We start from the raw sequence: 23,979 nt of genomic DNA on the forward strand, positions 1-23,979 counted from the left end.
ACCTCTTCAGCAGTGTGTGTTACTGACAGCGCTTCAGAAGTGTGTGTTACTGACACCTCTTCAGAGGTGTTCTGCTCACATCCTTACAGAGGGGTTTTCTGTGAAAGGTTTGTTCAGAGTCCAAGGGCAGACGAGGTCCTAGGCTCCAATTGTAACGATCAGAGCCTTTTACCTCTGTTAAGGTTATTAAGCACCAAGACTGAGCAACAAGTGCACCCCTTTAGCCCTGGACCCACAGTGTAGAGATGTTGAGCAGCCCATAACTAACTCAGGAACAGGCCGTGGTGTAGAAGCTCGGAACTCAGTGAAACATATAACAGTTAATATTTCATTGTCCAGCCAGAGCTTGGACTTCAAGAAAAATCACTTTTAAAAAACAGCCCAATAATGAACATAAATGGCAGAGGGATCCTATATGGGACACTCTCAGCAATGCTCTCGTTATAAGCGGGCACAGTCGGTGCTAATTGTGGGTGGCTTCTTTGGACCACGCACAGATTACGGCACTTTACCCTTTTGGGGTGAGAAATGCTGAGAACTGTTCTGGTGACCCCCTCCCCCCATGATTTTGTCGTCTATTCCTCTCTAGTGTTCATAGTTCGCTGGAGTGAGCCGAGTCCAACAGTTTTCCCTTTCACTGTAGCTTTCAGCATTTTTATCCTCTACAGGCTGGTTTGCCATTAGCAGCCATTGAAGCTGACAATTAATAATTAATTATCAATTCAAAAAATGTTCATTTATTTATTCCTTAATTAACTTACCACACTATACCCCACAAACCTACCAGCCCACACTTAAAATGTAATTAAAAAAGATGTAGCACAATTAACATAATGAATAATCAAGTAAATATTAATTAATAATGTAATAACTAATTAATAAGTAATTGCTCCTGTCCTTGCCCAGGCGATTCCTCCACAGTCACTGGTGCACACATTGTCTCCGACTGCAAAGAGGGGAGGCAGTGTGAGCACCGGCTGGAGTGGTACCAAGGCTCTGTTGGGAATGGTCGAAGCCAAGCAAATCCCAGGCCTGAACAGAAGCCTGCTATCCAGAAATGAGAAAAACCCACCCTGGGTTTCAGTCTTGATTTGGATCGAGGGGAGTGGAGGGGAGGGGAGGGGACAGGAGAATAGAGGAGAGGAGAGTAGAGGGAAGGGAAGGGAGAGAGGGAAGGGAGAGGAGAGGAGAGGGAGACCGAGAGGGCGGGAGAGAGGGAAGAGAGGGAGAGGAGAGGAGAGATGAGAAGAGAAGAGAAGAGAAGAGAGGGAGAGAGGGAAGGGAAGAGAAGGAGAGGAAAGGAGGGGAGAGAAGAGAAGGAGAGGAAAGGAGGGGAGAGAAGAGAAGGAGAGGAAAGGAGGGTAGAGAAGAGAAGAGAAGGAGACCGAGAGGGAGGGAGAGAGGAAAGGGAAGGGAGGGAGAGGAGAGTCAGTAAAGTCTCAGGGGAGATCCAAAACAAAACAAAACAAAAGCACAAAGAAGGGAGAGGCTTCCGCACTTACCTACTGCTCAACCTGTTTGGCCTAATACTTCCACATGACAATAAGACAGGAAGGGGTAGTTTTTTTCTGTACACTTCAAAAAGGAGCCTTGGGGCCTTATTTATGACACTTTTGCACAGCCGTTGCGTCACGTTTTTTGCTACAACAGCGTCATAAAAAATGTGCCATGTTTCATCCTATTTAGTAAGTGACACATCTAAGCAGATGAGTCACTTTGTAAAGCCCTATGCTATATTATCCCTGCATCAGGTATACTGTATTTTTATTTTATTTTTTTTAAAAATTGTCCTCATTTGTCAATATGCAAGAACCATCAGGAAAGGAGTCCATTTCTACTAGGGCAGAGGTACCCAGTCACTGCGTAAGGAGGAGATGATCTAAGTCATCCCGGGTAACCTGGGAAAGGTTTTCCCCCCTGCCCGGTCGAAAAAGGCTAACTTCGCTGACACCGGCAAAGACTGAAGTACAGGCAGAAATATATACAAGCCTATATAGCATATTCTTAATCATAGGACCGGATGATTTTGCAGAGGAGGAAAAGAATGGATGACAGCAGAGAAAAAATTATCCAGAATCCAATTCTGATTTCTGCATTCTAATTTGATAGCGGTCATGTCTACAATCTATCTAATTTCTATAGGTTCCTATCCATTTATCCCATAGTTCCCAAAATGTTGTCTTTTTACTTAACTTAATCACTTGATCGAGACTTGCCACTCTTTGTACTGAAAGGATCCATTCCACCTCTGTCGGAGGACATGGAAGTATCCACTTAATGCACAATTCCCTTCTTGCCAGCAATATTGAAACGAAAATAATAGATTTTTGATAGTTATTAAAGCTCCCATTATCAGCCAATCCTGTTAAAACCCCAAAAATAACAATATCAAGGCTTACCTCAAATTCTTGTGCCGTTACCTCTGATATGATCTTACCCACTTTCTCCCAGAAGGACTGGATCGAGGGACACTGCCAGAACATATGTGCTTCATTCACGTTATTTTCACGACATATCGGACATTTTCTTACTGTCCGACTTCCCATCTTTGATAGCCTTCGGGGAGTCCAGTATGCCTTGTGGACAGTAAAAAGATGTTTTTTTCTTAATGGGGCAGATCTCACATAGCGCCATAAGTAAGCCATTGATACTTGCCATAATACTTTTTGAACTTTCCGGCAGTTCCCTCTTCCAGCTTTCCATCAATACTTTCTGGGGCCCTTCTTCTTCCTAAATAAGTATCCAGTACCATTCTGCTATTTCTTTAGGTGCCTTGGGTCTTGATTTTATTCTTGTTTCAACCTCCGAATTTGGATCACCCTTTTTTTCCATTGGCTTTGTCCAACTGACTAGTTGGTAGTACTTGAATTTAGAAACAGTATTATTGGTTGTCTCGGACATTCTCTGCCATGAAATTAAGTTGAAATCTTCCAAAAGTTGACCCCATGACTTAAATCCATTCTCTTGAAGCAAAATTGCTAGAGTCCAAAAGGCAGGCTGGCGTACCCAGGGAGTCCCAGATAGGGGCAGAATCACTGTGATAGGGTATTTGTAGGGTAAGTCTTATGTGGTACCAAATCTTAGCTGCGTGCTGAAGAGTCTTTAATTTAACCTTTTTAAAGAATTTGGGGTGGCCAAATTTACAAAGGAAGAATTCAGGTTGAGCTTGGGAATCCTTTACTTGTGCTTTTAGATAGGGGGTTAGACAGGAACTATCATTTAACATCTGACGAAAATTCTTTAAGTTAAAGGCTCGGTAATATTGGTACAGATCAGGAGTAGCTATACCACCTTGCTCTTTCTTCCTTCTGAGTTTTTTTAAGAGAAATTCTAGGGCATTTATTACCCCAAATAAACCTGGTAAATTCTCCTTGAATTTTTTTCAACCATATTTTATTAAGCTCCAAGGAGATAGTATTAAAAAGGAAGGAAAATCTCGGAAGCACAGACATCTTTAAAAGATTAGATCTGCCAAGAAAGGACAATGGCAACACATCCCAGGCCTGCAGCTGCTTGTTTACTGAAGCAACTAGCTTATCAAAGTTTGTCTGTGCTAACTTTTCCAGATTTTGGACGATTTGTATCCCCAAATATTTTATTTCTTTCCTTGCCAGACTATTACGTTGTTGTATGTTCCATTGCATCAGCTCAGTTTTTTGTTGGTTTACAGAGTATCCCGAAACGCCTGAAAAACGATCTAAAGTTTTCCCAGATAGCTGGGAGAGAATTGGGGAGGTCACTTGTAAAGATCATTAGGTCATCGGCATACAGACCGATTTTTCTGACCATCCGTTACAGGAGAAAGGGTGAATGTTTTGGTTTGCCCTCAATTTGCAAGACAGAGGCTCTATATACATGTTGAAAAGAAGAGGGGAAAGAGGGCAACCCTGTCTAGTCCCTCTCTCAATTTTAATTGGTTTAGTCAAGTTCCCATTTACCAACACCTTTGCGACTGGGTTGTCGTATGCTGCTTTAATTGTTGTTAAAACGTTTTCCCCAAGGTTAAGATGTTCTATTGTTTTGTACAGGAAAACCCAGCTGACTTTATCGAAAGCCTTAGCCGCATCCAATGTCATTATTGTGAGGGGTTCCCCACTCGCTTTCGCCAAGTCGATGGTAGCTATCAGTTCATGGGTTAGCTCATGAAGCTGCCTCCCCCGTATGAAACCTTTTTGGTCAGGTATACTGTATGCAGGGTGGGCGTTCCCCAGCATAAAGCCTGGTAGAAATGGTGCAGTGAAATCTATAAGATTTCACTGCACCACTTCCAGGACGCCACTGCGTCAACATCTTAGGCCTGCCTCACAGCAGACGTAATACTGACACAGGCACATTTAGCATCGGACTGGCCCATGTGTAATGACCCATTGATGGAGTTGTGTCTCTTTTGGGACACACTCCAGCTATGTGTCATTACTGCATCTACAGATACGTCAGAAATACTGACGTATCTTTAACCGTACATTAAATATGGCGCATCTGAGGAGGGCGCAGTGAAAACTTTTGCATCGCTGTTTTCACACAGCGATGCAGCAGTTTTCATAAAAAGCCCCTTTGTGTCCTATTTTGCACACCGTAGCATCAAGTCCAATGCTGTGCAGTATCCCTGGAATTCATATTGCTGCCTGGCCCTCTCTCCAGCCGCCATCTTATGAACCACTCTGGTGCAGGAATAAAAGGGGTTCCTAGGCAGCACAGTCATATGGAGCACACTCGAAGTGCACACGTTCTAAAACACACATGCATACTATCCAAGTACCAAATGGATGGAGTGAAATTTACAGTTGCAGGGGAATAAAAAAACTATTTAAAAGATAGGAGAGGCCAGTAGGCACCTCTCCCAAGCGGTGGCAGGTATGAAGGCTGTCCTGCCACTGGTATATTTTGCTGCCATCACTATCAATCTTACACAGCCACAGGGGCTAAGGTAGTCAGGCACAGACAAGGCGGGAGTACAAGTTGTGCCTCTCCAAACTAGAGAACCCAGCTCTGGGACTCATTCTGTGTCACAGGAAACTGTCAAATAAATCTCTCTCTCTCACCTATTGATGAAAAGCAATAGAAGCTCATTGGGGGCAACGCTACAGGCTATCCGGGGTCACGCAGTCCAACTGACTCCTCCTCTGAGACACCTCTACGAAGGTACCTCAGGGGTGTGGGTCTTGGTGACAATTCAATGGTGTGCCCATCTGGCATCTCTTCAGATGTTTGTACTGCTAACACTTTTTCAGAGGTGTGTACTGTTGGCAGCTCATCATAGGTGTGTCTTGTGACATCTTTTTGGAGGTGTGTCCTGTTGACACCTTTTCGAAGGTGTGTCCCGCTGACAACTTTTCAGAGGTGTGTACTACTGACACCTTTTCGAAGGTGTGTCCAGCTGACATCTTTTCAGATGTGTGTCTTGTGACATCTTTTCGGAGGTGTGTCCTGCAGACACCTTTTGAGAGGTGTGTATTAATGGCACCTTTTGAGAGGTGTGTATTAATGGCACCTTTTGAGAGGTGTGTACTGATGACACCTTTTGACAGGTGTGTACTGCTGACACCTTTTGAGAGGTGTGTACTGCTGACACCTTTTGAGAGGTGTGTCCTGCAGACACCTTTTGAGAGGTGTGTACTGCTGACACCTTTTGAAAAGTGTGTACTGCTGACACCTTTTGAGAGGTGTGTACTGATGACACCTTTTGAGAGGTGTGTACTGCTGACACCTTTTGAGAGGTGTGTCCTGCAGATACCTTTTGAGAAGTGTGTACTGCTGGCACCATTTGAGAGGTGTGTACTGATGACACCTTTTGAGAGGTGTGTCCTGCAGACACCTTTTGAGAAGTGTGTACTGCTGACACCTTTTGAGAGGTGTGTACTGCTGGCACCTTTTGAGAGGTGTGTACTGATGACACCTTTTGAGAGGTGTGTACGGCTGACACCTTTTGAGAGGTGTGTCCTGCAGACACCTTTTGAGAGGTGTGTACTGCTGACACCTTTTGAGAGGTGTGTCCTGCAGACACCTTTTGAGAAGTGTGTACTGCTAGCACCTTTTGAGAGGTGTGTACTGATGACACCTTTTGAGAGGTGTGTACTGCTGACACCTTTTGAGAGGTGTGTCCTGCAGACACCTTTTGAGAGGTGTGTACTGCTGGCACCTTTTGAGAGGTGTGTACTGATGGCACCTTTTGAGAGGTGTGTCCTGCAGACACCTTTTGAGAAGTGTGTACTGCTGACACCTTTTGAGAGCTGTGTACTGCTGGCACCTTTTGAGAGGTATGTACTTCTGACAGCTTTTGAGAGGTGTGTCCTGCATACACCTTTTGTGAAGTGTGTACTGCTGGCACCTTTTGAGAGGTGTGTACTGATGACACCTTTTGAGAAGTGTGTACAGCTGGCACCTTTTGAGAGGTGTGTACTGATGACACCTTTTGAGAAGTGTGTACTGTTGGCCAGGGGCGGCTGGTGACATTTGAAAGTGGCGGGCGTAAAATGATTGCAAAGGAAGCAAACGAATGTGTGAGAAGTCGCGGGGGGAGCACGCGCAGGGGGTGGGGGGGTCGCACAGGAGAATAAGCAAATGAATGTGTGAGCAGTCGCAAGGGGGGGTTACACGCGGGGGGGTCGCACAGGAGAATACTATTAAAATTAAAAGGAAAACTTACCTGACCGCCTCGGCTCCTGGTCCGCGTTGGCGCCTCTGCCCTCTTCAAACTGGAACAGCACGTCAGCACTGCAGTGGCAACCCCTCAGCCAATCCTGGCGCTGCTGCAGCGCCAGGATTGACTGAGGGCACAGCCTACTCCTCGCCCGCCGCCTGCCCATTAGGAGACCGAGGGGAAGGAACCCTCAAAGGAGGGAAATTGTGGAGGGACTGTGTGTCTGGAGGAATGAGCCTCAAAGAGGGAAATTGGGGAGGGACTGTGTGTCTGTAGTAAGGAGCCCTCAAAGGAGAGAAATAGGAGAGGGACTGTGTGTCTGGAGGAAGGAGCCCTCAAAGGAGGGAAATTGGGGAGGGACTGTGTGTCTGGAGTAAGGAGCCCTCAAAGGAGGGAAATTGGGGAGGGACTGTGTGTCTGTAGTAAGGAGCCCTCAAAGGAGGGAAATAGGAGAGGGACTGTGTGTCTGGAGGAAGGAGCGCTTGCAAGAGGGATATTGGCACGGATTCAGGGGCGGCTCCTCCACACTGGCGGAGGAGCGTCGACCCACTGCCTGGCTCAGAGCTAGCATATGAAGAATAAAACGATGCTCTAGAATTGCTTTATTTTTCATTTGCCAGCTGTGAGACCACTCGTCAAGATAGGGACCGGGGACCGTGGGGGGGGGGGGGGGGGGGTGGGTTGGAGGAGTGCTTGTCCACAAATAGGAAGGGCCCTTCCAAATTTAGCATCTGTATTTGGCCTGCCGTCTCAGGCCAGGGCCGTCTTTAGCGCTGGTGGCACCCGGTGCGACAATGTTTGTTGGCGCTCCTGTTGACCTCCTTTGCTACGTATACCCTCACTATCACCCTTTAACAGCTCCCCTCAAGTCTCCATAAATTCTATCTCTCTCACATGCATTTCTTTTGTTTTATAGCACCACTTATGCCAGTGTAGGGTGTCAGAGCACCTGACATCACAGACACATTACACAGAGACAATGAATCATACGTGTCTAAATCAGTATATAAGACATGTTGCATAAGACAGAGGATTACAAGGCGTAGGAGTTACATGTCACGCATACTGGGATACAGTATAGCTTAAGAATGCTTGGTCTGGAGAAGAACAAACTCCGAATTTAAAACGTAACACGATGGTTGAGGGCGGTCCTTACTAATAAGAATTGATTTCTACTCAAATCAACCCTTTTTACAACTTTAGGATAATAGAAGACCGGGTAAGAAAACATAATGTTGTAACCTACACCTTGCAGTCTGCATGCAGCTCTTTGATAACAGTTAATAGGTCACGGTTCTATTTTAGGATTTTAACTTACACCGTGCAAGTAAAAAAAGTATCTCTGTGATAAAATCAGTAACCCACTGAACTATTTGCGTTAAATGTACTTCTGTGATCTGCATGGTGCAGGTTCTTGATGAGTCAAAACTTTCACAAGACAAAACTCCATCCCTCTCCAGCAAACCCATTAATCACCCGAGTTATGCTGACATTTGTATTTTTGCCTCGGAATTTCTGGAATGTGGAGAAAGTTGGTTCTATCGGGTAACAGAATTGATTATTGGTATACTCAATAATAACCAATACAAAACAACAGTAATCAAACTTGCATTCTCTTCTTGAGCAGCGCCGGAGAGCGACTGAACTATGCTGCCATTTTTGATGTGATTTATTACCATCAAGGAACCTGCTTCATTTATTGCCCCTTGAGTCCAACCCACGGTGGACCATTCCATGAAGAACTTTCTTCCATTAATTCTGGCTGTCCCTTGTATCGCCTTGTCCTGAGGAAGACCCGCCATGCTTAGTAACAAATCACAAACCTTTGGGGTCGAAACGTCGACATGCTTGCGATAATCCTGACCCTATTCTCTCCGCCTCAAGTAAAATAGAAATTTAAAACTCTCGCGGTTCGGAGCTTCATGTACCTAGGGATGGATTTCCTCTGAATGATCCTTTTAAACAATTTATACAGCACTGTATATATCCTATTCATATTTAGCACCTTTTTTGGCACTTTTTTCACCATTGCACTTGCGCCGTTGGAACAAAGTTTATGTTCATGAACCCTAACAGCCGTGTAATGTCAGTACGACACTATAAAATGTAAAATAATATATGAATCTTTCCTTAAATACAGACTGTGATTGATTCAAATTTGGTGTGCCGTTGATTCATGTTCTTTCTCCTTTTTTGATTATTACTGAAAAGTTTGAGTACTGCTGTTTTGTATTGGTGATTATTGAGTATACCAAGAATCAATTCTGTTACCGGACAGAACCAACTTCCTCCACATTCTTGTGCACCCAGGTTCTGAGGGGCACTGGGTCACCCCATTATACTAGATGTCGAAATTGCTGGAGGCAAAGAAGCTGCAGAAGGTGCTTTTACATCCACAATATATTTGTAAAATGGCGCACCCCTACCCCTCCCCACGAAGACAGCGCCCGGTGCTGTGGCACCGATCGCTCCGTCCTAGTGCCGGCCCTGTCTCAGGCCGACCAAAACCCACATGCACACTTAGGTTTCTCGAGCCCGGCTGCATTGAACAGCCGAGCTCAGAATCCACCACAGACTCCCTGGCCTGAGCAGAGCGTCTTTTCAGGGATTCGATGGGAGTCTGTTCCAGGGTATCCCTGGACCTGGAAGAGAAGAGGAAGCATGATGCAGGAGTAAGCCATAGGCTCCAGGTACGTTTTTTTTTTTTTTCATTTTTATATATTCTAACAACAGCCCCAAGCACTCCCCCTCCACGCATTCCTCCACTTGCCCTACCACCCGTTGTTTGTGGTGGCCGCCTCTGAATGTATTAGGTGTCTGGCGAAGGGATACTTCACAGGAGAGATAGTGGAGAGGAACTGTGTGTCTGAAGGAAGGAACCCTCACAGGAGGGAGATATGGAGGGGGGCTGTGTGTCTGGAGGAGGGAGCATTCACAGGAGATATAGTGGAGAGGAGATGTGTTTCTGGAGGAAGGAGCCCTCACTGGTGGGATACTGGAGAGGAGCTGTGTGTCTGGAGGAAGAAGCCCTCACTAGTGCGATATTGGAGAGGAGCTGTGTATCTGGTGGAAGGAGCCCTCACTGGTGGGATATTGGAGAGGAGCTGTGCTTCTGGAGGAAGGAGCCCTCACTGGTGGGATACTGGCGAGGAGCTGTGTGTCTGGAGGAAGGAGCCCTCACTGATGGGATATTGGAGAGGAGCTGTGTTTCTGGAGGAAGGAGCCCTCCCTGGTCGGATATTGGAGAGGAGCTGTGTGTCTGGAGGAAGGAACCCTCACTGATGGGATATTGGAGGGGAGCTGTGTGTCTGGAGGAAGGAGCCCTCCCTGGTCGGATATTGGAGAGGAGCTGTGTGTCTGGAGAAAGAGCCCTTCCTGGTGGGATATTTGGTAGGAGATGTGTGTCTGGAGAAAGGAGCCCTCCCTCGTGGGCTATTGAAGAGGAGCTGTGTGTCTGGAGAAAAGAGCCCTCACTGGTGGGATATTGTAGAGGAGCTGCGTTTCTGGAAAAAGGACCCCTCACTTGTGGGATATTGCAGAGGGCCAGTATGTCTTGAGGAAGGAGCCATCACTGGTGGGATATTGGAGAGGAGCTGTGTGTCTGGAGGAAGGAGCCCTCACTGCTGGGATATTGGAGAGGAGCTGTGTGTCTTGTGGAAGAAGCCCTCACTGGTGGAAGATTGCAGAAGAGCTGTGTTTCTGGAGGAAGAAGCCCTCACTGGTGCGATATTGGAGAGGAGTTGTGTGCCTGGAGAAAAGAGCCCTCACTGGTGCGATATTGGAGAGGAGTTGTGTGTCTGGAGAAAAGAGCCCTCACTGGGGCGATATCAGAGAGGAGCTGTGTGTCTGGAGGTAGGAGCCATCACTGGTGGCATATTGGAGAGGAGCTGTGTGTCTGGAGGAAGGAGCCCTCAATGGTGGCATATTGGAGAGGAGCTGTGTGTCTGGAGGAAGGAGCCCTCATATGAGGGATATTGGAGAGGAGCTGTGTGTCTGGAGGAAGGAACCATCACTGGAAAGATATTGGAGAAGAGCTGTGTGTCTGGAAAAAGGAGCCCTCAATGGTGCGATATTACAGAGTAGCTGTGTGTTTGGAAAAAGGAGCCCTCACTGGTGCGATATTGGAGAGGAGCTGTGTGTCTGGAGAAAGGAACCCTCACTGGTGGGATATAGGAGAGGAGCTCTGTGTATGGAGGAAGGAGCCTTTACTGACGGGATATTGAAGAGGAGCTGTGGGTCTGTAGGAAGGAACCGTCACTGGAAAGATATTGGAGATGAGCTGTGTGTCTGGAGGAAATAGCCTTCACTGGTGCTATAATGGAGATGAGCTGTGTGTCTGGAGGAACTAGCCCTCACTGCTGGGATATTGGAGAGAAGCTGTGTGTCTGGAGAAAGGAGCTCTCACTGGTGGGATATTGGAGAGGAGCTAGGTGTCTGGAGGAAAGAGCCCTCACTGGATGGCGATTGGAGGGAGGCTGTGTGTCTGGAGGAGGTAGCCTTCATAGGAGAGATAGTGGAGGGGGACAGTGTGTATGGAGGGAGGAGCCCTCAAATGAGGGTGATTGGATGGGGACTGTGTATCTGGAGGAAGGAGCCCTCACTGATAGGATATTGGAGAGGAGCTGTGTGTCTGGAGGAAGAAGCCCTGACTGGTGGAATATTGGATAAGAGCTGTGTGTCTGGAGGAAGGAGCCATCACTGGTGGGATATTAGAGAGGAGCTGTCTATCTGGAGAAAGGAGCCCTCCCTTGTGCGATATTGGAGAGGAGCGGTGTGTCTGGGGGGAGGAGCCATCACTGGTAGGATATTGGAGAAGAGCTGTGTGTCTGGAGGAAGGAACCATCACTGGAAAGATATTGGAGAAGAGCTGTGTTTCTGGAGAAAAGAGCCCTCATATGAGGGATAGAGGAGAGAAGCTGTGTGTCTGGAGGAAGGAGCCCTCACTGGTAGGGTATTGGAGAGGAGCTGTGTGTCTGGAGAAAGGAGCCCTCAATGGTGGGATATTGGAGAAGAGCGGTGTTTCTGGAGAAAGGAGCCCTAATGTGAGGGATATTGGAGAGGAGCTGTGTGTCTGGGGGAAGGAACCATCACTGGAAATATATTGGAGAAGAGCTGCGTATCTGGAGAAAGTAGCCCTCATATGAGGAATATTGGAGTGAAGCTGTTTGTCTGTAAAAAGGAGCCCTCACTGGCCCGATATTGCAGAGGAGCTATGTGTCTAGAAAAAGGAGCGCTCACTGGTGCGATATTGGAGAGGAGCTGTGTGTCTGGAGGAAGGAGCCCTGACTGGTGGTATATTGGGGAGGAGCTGTGTATCTGGAGGAGGAGCCCTCCTTGGTGAGATATTGGAGAGGAGCTGTATGTCTGGAGGAAGGAGCACTCACTAGTGGAATATTGGAGAAGAGCTGTGTGTCTGGAGGAAGGAACCCTTACTGGTGCGATATTGGAGAGGAGCTGTGTGTCTGGAGAAAGGAGCCCTCAGTGGTACGATATTTGAGTGGATCTGTGTGTCTGGAGGGAGGAGCCATCACTGGTGGGATATTGGAGAAGAGCTGTGTGTCTGTAGGGAGGAACCATCACTGGAAAGATATTGTAGAAGAGTTGTGTGTCTGGAAAAAGGAGCCCTTATATGAGGGATATTGGAGAGGAGCTGTGTTTCTGGAGGAAGGAGCCCTCACTGGTGGGATATTGGAGAGGAGTTGTGTGTCTGAAGGAAGGAGCCCTCAATGATTTGGTATTGGAGAAGAGTTGTGTTTCTAGAGAAAGTAGCCCTACTATGAGGAATATTGGAGAGGAGCTGTGTGTCTGTAAAAAGGAGCCCTCACTGGTGCGATATTGAAGAGGAGCTGTATGACTAGAAAAAGGATTGCTCACTGGTGCGATATTGGAGAGGAGCTGTGTGTCTGGAGGAAGAAGCCCTCCCTGCTCTGATATTGGGGAGGAGCTGTGTGTCTGGTGAAAGACCCCTCCCTGGTGGGATTTTGGAGAGGAGATGTGTGTCTGGAGGAAGGAGCCCTCCCTGGTGGGATATTTGAGAGGAACTGTGGGGCATATTAACAAGGCGGCGCTATAAAATTATCGCCGTTTTTGCGGCCCTTTACGGCGGAAAAGCGGCGATAATTTTATCGCCTTCTCAGCAAAGTCACGCTATCGCGTGTTTTGCTGACTTAGCGCCCGTTTCCAGCACGCCTATCTTTGATTCGCTAATGAGTTGCAAAGTAGGCGTGGCTGTGAAACCAACCAGGGAAAATATCGCGAAGGCAGCTACGCGATATTAACAAGGAAGGGTTGCGATTTTTTAAATCATGTTAAGTATGCCTTAACGCAGGAATTTAACGTCTGTTAAATTCCTGACTAAGGCATACTTAACATGGGGGTGGATTCTTTGGCTAAGACCACAGGCCCTTTCATCTAGGATATTGCCATTTTCCACCATGGAAAACGGTGATATCCACACTATCTCTGGAATTTTTATCGCCTCAATGCGCGTTGTTGATGATGCCCTAACCGGGCGATAAATTCCAGAGCTAGCCGGCGATAAATATGCAAGCGCTGAGCACGCTTTTCTATATTTATCACCGGCCCTTGTTAATATGCCCCTGTGTGTCTATAGAAAGGAGCCCTCACTGGTGGGATATTAGAGAGGAGCTGTGCATCTGGAAGACGGAGCTCTCACTGGTGGGATATTGAAGAGGAGCTGTGTGTCTGGAGGAAGGAGCCCTCACTGGTCCGATATTGGAGAGGAGCTGTGTGTCTGGAGGAAGGAGCCCTCACTGGTGCGATATTGGAGAGGAGCTGTGTGTCTGGAGGAAGGAGCCCTCACTTGTGGGATATTGGAGAGGAGATGTGTGTCTGGATGATTGAGCCCTCAACATGGGCCGTTCATCTACCTGCTTCCAGGCCACCCCGAAGCGCACCCACAGACCCTTCACCTGTTGAAACTGCAGCTTCACCAGCCAACGTACACAAGCACAACCTGCCCCTCCCACCAGGGCAGGCCACAACCATCTCAGATGCATACTACTCAACACCCGCTCCGTCCACAGGCATGCTGTTGAACTCTGGGACCTGCTCGACTCATCCTCCCCAGACGTCGCCTTCCTGACGGAGACCTGGATGAACACCTCATCGGCACCCGACGTTGCCATAGCTATCCCGGATGGCTACAAGATCACCCACAGTGACCGCACCAACAGACCGGTAGGAGGAATTGCCATCGTCCACAAGAACACCCTCAGAATATCGACCATCACCGAAGACACCCTCAGCTCCGCCGAACACCTGCCCTTCCAGATCCACATCGATCCCAACACCACCCTCATAGGAACCCTCGTCTACAGACCCACCCCGGACCCCTGCAATAGTTCAGCGACTCCATCACCGACATCGTCAGCTCTCACGCCTTGGCCTCCACAGACTAAATCCTCCTCGGAGACCTGAACTTACACCTTCGAGAACGCCAACGACAGCAAGTCCACCATCCTGCTCGACAACCTCGCCAACCTCAGACTCAAACAGCTCGTCACGACACCCACACACTCCGCCGGACACACGCTCAACCCCACCTTTTCCGCCTGCAACCACGTCTCCTTGAGCCGCGCCACCAAGCTCCACTGGACCAACCACCACTGCATCAACTTCTTCTTCAAGAATAACACAGCACACAACCACCCGCAATGAATCCCCCACCGCAGCTGTAACAAAGTCACTGAAAACCAGCTAATCACCACCCTCGCCCGAGACCCACCAATCGACCACACCTACACAGCCACCCATAACCTCAGTCAGTGGATCGAAGACTGTGCCAACACCCTCACCCTGATCAAGAAACCCTCAAAAAGACGCACCAACAGAAGGGCCATCTGGTTCACCACCAACCTCAAGGCATCCATGCAGACCTGCCGAGGACGCGAGAAGAAGTGGCGCCATGAACAGACACCGGACAACCATGCAGCCCTCAAGAACACCAGCCGCAAGCACCACCAACTCATTCGAACCGCCAAAAGGACGTCCTTCAAGGAACGCATCGACAACAATGCACACAACAGCAAAGAGCTCTTCAACATCATGAAAGACCTCGCCAACGCCAGCTCCAGCTCTAACGACATCCCGCCGTCACAAGACCTCTGCGACTCCCTAGCCACCTTCTTCCACCGCAAGATCATAGACATCCATGACAGCTTCAACACCCAGACCCCCTCGACAGACGATAACACCTCAGACTCACCGCCTCCCAGCCACACCGGCCTCCTGCTCTCCTGGAACCACGTCAACGATGAAGACACCATCAAAACCATGAACACCATCCACTCCGGCTCACCGTCAGACCCCTGCCCTCACCATATCTTCAACAAAGCGAGCTCCATCATCGCATCCCAACTCCAGAAGATCCTCAACAGCTCCTTTGAGACCGCCACCTTCCCAGAGAGCTGGAAACACACCGAGATCTACGCCCTACTCAAGAAACCCAAGGCGGACCCAAAGGACCTCAAGAACTTCCAGCCCATCTCCCTGCTCCCGTTCCCGGCGAAAGTCATCGAGAAGACGGTCAACATACAACTGACCCGCTTCCTCGAGGAGAACAACATCCTGGACGCATCCCAATCCAGATTCCGCAGCAACCACAGCACCGAAACCGCCCTCATCGCCGCCACCGATGACATCAGGACCCTGCTGGACAATGGTGAAACCGCAGCCCTCATCCTCCTAGACCTCTCGGCCGCCTTCGATGGCGTCTGCCACCACACCCTACGCACACGCCTCCACGACGCAGGGATCCACGACAAAGCCCTGGACTGGACCACCTCCTTCCTCACCGGCAGAACCCAGAGAGTCTGCCTCCCCCATTCAGATCGGAAGCCATAAAGATCACCTGCGGCGTACCCCAAGGATCATCCCTCAGCCCGACCCTTTTCAACATCTACATGACACCACTCGCCAACATCGTCCGATCACACATCCTCAACATCGTCTCATATGCCGACGGCACCCAGCTGATCCTCTCCCTCACCAAGGACCCCGCCACCACCAAAACCAACTTTCACGAAGGAATGAAGGTTGTCGCCGAATGGATGAAGAACAGCCGCCTGAAACTGAACTCGGACAAGACGGAGGTCCTCATCCTTGGCTCCACCCCTCCACCTGGGACGACCCCTGGTGGCCAGCCTCGCTGGGAGCTGGCCGACACCCACCGACCAGGCATGTAACCTGGGGTTCATCCTGGACTCAGCACTGTCCATGACCCAACAAGTCAACACCGTCTCCTCCTCCTGCTTCAACACCCTCCGCATGCTTTGCAAGATCTACAGATGGATCCCCACCAGAACCAGAAGGACGGTCACCCCTGCCCTTGTCACCAGCAGGCTGGACTACTGTGCGGGAATCACGGCCAAACTCCAGAAAAGACCTCAACGCATACAGAACGCCTCCGCACGCCTCATCCTCGACATCCCCCACCACAGCCACATCACTGCCCACCTGAGGGACCTGCACTGGCTCCCTGTCAACAAGAGGATCACCTTCAAGCTCCTCACCCACGCTCACAAAGGACTCCATGACGCCAGACCAGCATACCTCAACAAACGACTCACCTTCTACACCCCCAACCACCAGCTTCGCTCCGCTGACCTCGCCACCGTTCCAAGCATCCACCGAACAACCACCGGCGGCAGATCCTTCTCCCACCTCGCCGTGAAGAAGTGGAACACCCTCCCCATCCACCTGCGCCAGACCCAGGACCTGCTGACCTTCAGGAGACTTCTCAAGACCTGGCTGTTCAAGCAGTAGCAGCTCCCCCCAGGCTTTAGCGCCTTGAGACCCGCGCGGATGAGTAGTGCGCTCTACAAATGCTTGATTGATTGACTGAGCCCTCACTGATGGGATATTGGTGAGGAGCTGTGTGTCTGGAGAAAGGAGACCTCACTTTTGGGATATGGGAGAGGAGCTGTGTGTCTGGAGGAAGGAGCCCTCACTGATGGGATATTGGAGAGGAGTTGTGTGTCTGGAGGGAGGAACCCACAAAGGAGGGATATTGGAGAGGAGCTTTGTTTCTGGAGGAGGGAGCCTTCGCAGGAGACACAGTGGAGAGGAACTGTGTGTCTGGAGGAAGGACCCCTCATCTGTGGGATATTGGAGATGAGCTGTGTGTCTGGAGAAAGGAGCCCTCACTGGTAGGATATTGAAGAGGAGGTGTGTGTCTGGAGGAAGGAGCCCTCACCGGTGCGATATTGAAGAGGAGCTGTGTGTCTGTAAAAAGGTGCCCTCACTGGTGCAATATTGCAGAGGAGCTGGGTGTCTAGAAAAAGGAGCACTCATTGGTGCAAAATTGGAGAGGAGCTGTGTGTCTGGAGCAAGTAGCCCTCACTGGTTGGATATTGGAGAGGAGCTGTGTGTCTGGAGAAAAGCCCTTCCTGGTGGGATATTTGGGAGGAGATGTGTGTCTGAAGGAAGGAGTCCTCCCGTGTGGGATATTGAAGAGGAGCTGTGTGTCTGGAGAAAGACGGCCTCACTGGTGGGATATTGGAGAGGAGCTGTCTGTCTGGAAGAAGAAGCCCTCACTGGTGGGATATTGGAGAGGAGCTGTGTGTCTGGAGGAAGGAGCCCTCAATGAGTGGAGATTAGAGAGGAGCTGTGTGCCTGGAGAAAGGAGCCCTCACTGGTGGGATATTGGAGAGGAGCTGTGTGTCTAGAGGAAGGAGCTCTGACTGGTGGGAAATTGGAGAGGAGCTGTGTGTCTGGAGGAAGAAGCCCTCACTTGTGGGATATTCGAGAGGAGCTTTGTGTCTGGGGGAAGGAGCCGTCACTTGTGGGATATTGGAGAGGAGCTTTGTGTCTGGAGAAAGGGGCCCTCACTGTTGGGATATTGGAGAGGAGCTGTGTGTTTGGAGGAAGGAGCCCTCACTGGTGCTAAATTGGAGAGGAGCCATGTGTCTGGAGGAAGGAGCCCTCATTGGTGGGATATTTGAGAGGAGCTGTGTGTCTCGAGGAAGGAGCCCTCAATGAGTGGAGATTAGAGAGGAGCTGTGTGTCTGGAGTAAGGAGCCCTCACTGGTGCGATAGTAGAGAGGAGCTGTGTGTCTGGAGAAAGGAGCCCTCACTTGTCGGATATTGGAGAGGAGCTGTGTGTCTGGATGAAGGAGCCCTCACTGTTGGGATATTGGGGAGGAACAGTGTGTCTGGAGGAAGGAGCCCTCACTGTTGGGATATTGGGGAGGAGCTGTGTGTCTGGAGGAAGGAGCCCTCACTGATGGGATATTGGAGTGGAGTTGTGTGTCTGGAGGAAGGAAACCTCAAAGGAGGGATATTGGAGAGGAGCTGTGTGTCTGTAGGAGGAAGCCTTCACAGGAGACACAGTGGAGAGGAACTGTGTGTCTGGAGGAAGGACCTCTCATCTGTGGGATATTGGAGAGGAGCTGTGTGTCCGGAGGAAAGAGTCCTCACTGGTGCGATATTGGAGATGACCTGTGTGTCTGGAGGAAAGAGCCCTCACTGGTGGGATATTGGAGAGGAGCTGTGTGTCTGGAGGAAGAAGCCCTCACTGGTAGGATATTGAAGAGGAGCTGTGCGTCTGGAGGAAGGAGCCCTCACTGGTGGGATATTGGAGAGGAAGTGTGTGTCTGTAAAAAGGAGCCCTCACTTGTGCGATATTGGAGAGGAGCTGTGTGTCTGGAGGAAGTAGCCCTCACTGGTGGGATATTGGAGAGGAGCTGTGTGTCTGCAGGAAGGAGCCCTCCCTGGTCGGATATTGGAGAGGAGCTGTGTGTCTGGAAAAAGAGCCCTCACTGGTGGGATTTTGGAGAGGAGCTGTGTGTCTATAAAAAGGAGCCCTCCCTGGTGGGATATTGAAGAGGAGCTGTGTGTCTGCAGAAAGGAGCACTCACTGGTGGAATATTGAAGAGGAGCTGTGTGTCTGGAGGAATCAGCTCTGACTGGTGGGAAATTGGAGAGGAGCTGTGTGTCTGGAGGAAGGAGCCCTCACTGATGGGATATTGGAGAGGAGCTGTGTGTCTGGAGAAAGGAGTCCTCACTGGTGGGATATTGGAGAGGAGCTGTTTGTCTGGAGTAAGGAGCTCTGTCTGGTGGGATATTGGAGAGAAGCTGTGTGTCTGGAGGAAGGACCCCTCATTGGTGCTACATTGGAGAGGAGCTGTGTGTCTGGAGGAAGGAGCCCTCCCTTGTGGGATATTTGAGAGGAGCTGTATGTCTGGAGGAAGGAGCCCTCAATGAGTGGAGATTAGAGAGGAGCTGTGTGTCTGGAGGAAGGAGCCCTCACTGGTGCGATCTTGGAGAGGAGCTGTGTTTCCGGAGGAGGGAGCCTTCACGGGAGACATAGTGGAGAGGAACTGTGAATGGAGATTAGAGAGAAACTGTGTATCTGTAGTAAGGACCCCTCCTTGGTGGGATATTGGAGAGGAGCTGTGTGTCCGGAGGAAAGAGCCCCCACTGGCGCGATATTGGAGAGAAGCTGTGTGTCTGGAGGAAGGAGCCCTCACTGGTGCTAAATTGGAGAGGAGCCGTGTGTCTGGAGGAAGGAGCCCTCATTGGAGGGATATTTGAGAGGAGCTGTGTGTTTCGAGGAAGGAGCCCTCAATGAGTGGAGATTAGAGAGGAGCTGTGTGTCTGGAGTAAGTAGTCCTCACTGGTGCGATAGTAGAAAGGAGCTGTGTGTCTGGAGGAAGGAGCCCTCACTTGTGGGATATTGGAGAGGAGCTGTGTGTCTGGAGGAAGGGGCCCTCACTGTTGGGATATTGGAGAGGAGCTGTGTGTCTGGAGGAAGGAGCCCTCACTGATGGGATATTGGAGGGGAGTTGTGTGTCTGGAGGAAGGAAACCTCAGAGGAGGGATATTGGAGAGGAGCTGTGTGTCTGGAGGAGGGAGCCTTCACAGGAGACACAGTGGAGAGGAACTGTGTGTCTGGAGGAAGGACCCCTCATCTGTTGGATATTGGAGAGGAGCTGTGTGTCCGGAGGAAAGAGCCCTCACTGGTGCGATATTGGAGAGGAGCTGTGTGTCTGGAGGAAGGAGACCTCACTAGTAGGATATTGAAGAGGAGCTGTGCGTCTGGAGGAAGGAGCCCTCACTGGTGGGATATTGGAGAGGAACTGTGTGTCTGTAAAAAGGATCCCTCACTGGTGCAATATCGGAGAGGAGCTGTGTGTCTATAAAAAGGAGCACTCACTGGTGCGATATTGAAGAGGAGCTGTGCGTCTGGAGGAAGTAGCCCTCACTGGTGGGATATTGGAGAGGAGCTTTGTGTCTGGAGGAAGGAGCCCTCCCTGGTCGGATATTGGAGAGGAGCTGTGTGTCTGGAGAAAGAGCCCTCCCTGGTGGGATATTGGAGAGGAGCTGTGTGTCTATAAAAAGGAGCCCTCCCTGGTGGGATATTAGAGAGGAGCTGTGTGTCTGGGGAAAGGAGCACTCACTGGTGGAATATTGGAGAGGAGCTGTCTGTCTGGAGGAATCAGCTCTGACTGGTGGGATATTTGAGAGGAGCTGTGTGTCTGGAGGAAGGAGCCCTCAATGAGTGGAGATTAGAGAGGAGCTGTGTGTCTGGAGGAAGGAGCCCTCACTGGTGCGATTTTGGAGAGGAGCTGTGTATCTAGAGGAAGGAGCCCTCACTTGTGGGATATTGGTGAGGAGCTGTGTGTCTGAAGGAAGGGGCCCTTACTGCTGGGATATTGGAGAGGAGCTGTGTGTCTGGAGAAAGGAGACCTCACTTTTGGGATATGGGAGAGGAGCTGTGTGTCTGGAGGAAGGAGCCCTCACTGATGGGATATTGGAGAGGAGTTGTGTGTCTGGAGGGAGGAACCCACAAAGGAGGGATATTGGAGAGGAGCTTTGTTTCTGGAGGAGGGAGCCTTCGCAGGAGACACAGTGGAGAGGAACTGTGTGTCTGGAGGAAGGACCCCTCATCTGTGGGATATTGGAGATGAGCTGTGTGTCTGGAGAAAGGAGCCCTCACTGGTAGGATATTGAAGAGGAGGTGTGTGTCTGGAGGAAGGAGCCCTCACCGGTGCGATATTGAAGAGGAGCTGTGTGTCTGTAAAAAGGTGCCCTCACTGGTGCAATATTGCAGAGGAGCTGGGTGTCTAGAAAAAGGAGCACTCATTGGTGCAAAATTGGAGAGGAGCTGTGTGTCTGGAGCAAGTAGCCCTCACTGGTTGGATATTGGAGAGGAGCTGTGTGTCTGGAGAAAAGCCCTTCCTGGTGGGATATTTGGGAGGAGATGTGTGTCTGAAGGAAGGAGTCCTCCCGTGTGGGATATTGAAGAGGAGCTGTGTGTCTGGAGAAAGACGGCCTCACTGGTGGTATATTGGAGAGGAGCTGTCTGTCTGGAAGAAGAAGCCCTCACTGGTGGGATATTGGAGAGGAGCTGTGTGTCTGGAGGAAGGAGCCCTCAATGAGTGGAGATTAGAGAGGAGCTGTGTGTCTGGAGGAAGGAGCCCTCACTGGTGCGATTTTGGAGAGGAGCTGTGTATCTAGAGGAAGGAGCCCTCACTTGTGGGATATTGGAGAGGAGCTGTGTGTCTGGAAAAAGAGCCCTCACTGGTGGGATTTTGGAGAGGAGCTGTGTGTCTATAAAAAGGAGCCCTCCCTGGTGGGATATTGAAGAGGAGCTGTGTGTCTGCAGAAAGGAGCACTCACTGGTGGAATATTGAAGAGGAGCTGTGTGTCTGGAGGAATCAGCTCTGACTGGTGGGAAATTGGAGAGGAGCTGTGTGTCTGGAGGAAGGAGCCCTCACTGATGGGATATTGGAGAGGAGCTGTGTGTCTGGAGAAAGGAGTCCTCACTGGTGGGATATTGGAGAGGAGCTGTTTGTCTGGAGTAAGGAGCTCTGTCTGGTGGGATATTGGAGAGAAGCTGTGTGTCTGGAGGAAGGACCCCTCATTGGTGCTACATTGGAGAGGAGCTGTGTGTCTGGAGGAAGGAGCCCTCCCTTGTGGGATATTTGAGAGGAGCTGTATGTCTGGAGGAAGGAGCCCTCAATGAGTGGAGATTAGAGAGGAGCTGTGTGTCTGGAGGAAGGAGCCCTCACTGGTGCGATCTTGGAGAGGAGCTGTGTTTCCGGAGGAGGGAGCCTTCACGGGAGACATAGTGGAGAGGAACTGTGAATGGAGATTAGAGAGAAACTGTGTATCTGTAGTAAGGACCCCTCCTTGGTGGGATATTGGAGAGGAGCTGTGTGTCCGGAGGAAAGAGCCCCCACTGGCGCGATATTGGAGAGAAGCTGTGTGTCTGGAGGAAGGAGCCCTCACTGGTGCTAAATTGGAGAGGAGCCGTGTGTCTGGAGGAAGGAGCCCTCATTGGAGGGATATTTGAGAGGAGCTGTGTGTTTCGAGGAAGGAGCCCTCAATGAGTGGAGATTAGAGAGGAGCTGTGTGTCTGGAGTAAGTAGTCCTCACTGGTGCGATAGTAGAAAGGAGCTGTGTGTCTGGAGGAAGGAGCCCTCACTTGTGGGATATTGGAGAGGAGCTGTGTGTCTGGAGGAAGGGGCCCTCACTGTTGGGATATTGGAGAGGAGCTGTGTGTCTGGAGGAAGGAGCCCTCACTGATGGGATATTGGAGGGGAGTTGTGTGTCTGGAGGAAGGAAACCTCAGAGGAGGGATATTGGAGAGGAGCTGTGTGTCTGGAGGAGGGAGCCTTCACAGGAGACACAGTGGAGAGGAACTGTGTGTCTGGAGGAAGGACCCCTCATCTGTTGGATATTGGAGAGGAGCTGTGTGTCCGGAGGAAAGAGCCCTCACTGGTGCGATATTGGAGAGGAGCTGTGTGTCTGGAGGAAGGAGACCTCACTAGTAGGATATTGAAGAGGAGCTGTGCGTCTGGAGGAAGGAGCCCTCACTGGTGGGATATTGGAGAGGAACTGTGTGTCTGTAAAAAGGATCCCTCACTGGTGCAATATCGGAGAGGAGCTGTGTGTCTATAAAAAGGAGCACTCACTGGTGCGATATTGAAGAGGAGCTGTGCGTCTGGAGGAAGTAGCCCTCACTGGTGGGATATTGGAGAGGAGCTTTGTGTCTGGAGGAAGGAGCCCTCCCTGGTCGGATATTGGAGAGGAGCTGTGTGTCTGGAGAAAGAGCCCTCCCTGGTGGGATATTGGAGAGGAGCTGTGTGTCTATAAAAAGGAGCCCTCCCTGGTGGGATATTAGAGAGGAGCTGTGTGTCTGGGGAAAGGAGCACTCACTGGTGGAATATTGGAGAGGAGCTGTCTGTCTGGAGGAATCAGCTCTGACTGGTGGGATATTTGAGAGGAGCTGTGTGTCTGGAGGAAGGAGCCCTCAATGAGTGGAGATTAGAGAGGAGCTGTGTGTCTGGAGGAAGGAGCCCTCACTGGTGCGATTTTGGAGAGGAGCTGTGTATCTAGAGGAAGGAGCCCTCACTTGTGGGATATTGGTGAGGAGCTGTGTGTCTGAAGGAAGGGGCCCTTACTGCTGGGATATTGGAGAGGAGCTGTGTGTCTGGAGAAAGGAGACCTCACTTTTGGGATATGGGAGAGGAGCTGTGTGTCTGGAGGAAGGAGCCCTCACTGATGGGATATTGGAGAGGAGTTGTGTGTCTGGAGGGAGGAACCCACAAAGGAGGGATATTGGAGAGGAGCTTTGTTTCTGGAGGAGGGAGCCTTCGCAGGAGACACAGTGGAGAGGAACTGTGTGTCTGGAGGAAGGACCCCTCATCTGTGGGATATTGGAGATGAGCTGTGTGTCTGGAGAAAGGAGCCCTCACTGGTAGGATATTGAAGAGGAGGTGTGTGTCTGGAGGAAGGAGCCCTCACCGGTGCGATATTGAAGAGGAGCTGTGTGTCTGTAAAAAGGTGCCCTCACTGGTGCAATATTGCAGAGGAGCTGGGTGTCTAGAAAAAGGAGCACTCATTGGTGCAAAATTGGAGAGGAGCTGTGTGTCTGGAGCAAGTAGCCCTCACTGGTTGGATATTGGAGAGGAGCTGTGTGTCTGGAGAAAAGCCCTTCCTGGTGGGATATTTGGGAGGAGATGTGTGTCTGAAGGAAGGAGTCCTCCCGTGTGGGATATTGAAGAGGAGCTGTGTGTCTGGAGAAAGACGGCCTCACTGGTGGTATATTGGAGAGGAGCTGTCTGTCTGGAAGAAGAAGCCCTCACTGGTGGGATATTGGAGAGGAGCTGTGTGTCTGGAGGAAGGAGCCCTCAATGAGTGGAGATTAGAGAGGAGCTGTGTGTCTGGAGGAAGGAGCCCTCACTGGTGCGATTTTGGAGAGGAGCTGTGTATCTAGAGGAAGGAGCCCTCACTTGTGGGATATTGGTGAGGAGCTGTGTGTCTGAAGGAAGGGGCCCTTACTGCTGGGATATTGGAGAGGAGCTGTGTGT

The sequence above is a fragment of the Triturus cristatus genome, chromosome 1_2, assembly GCF_964204655.1.
Source record: "Triturus cristatus chromosome 1_2, aTriCri1.1, whole genome shotgun sequence".
Taxonomy (NCBI): domain Eukaryota; kingdom Metazoa; phylum Chordata; class Amphibia; order Caudata; family Salamandridae; genus Triturus; species Triturus cristatus.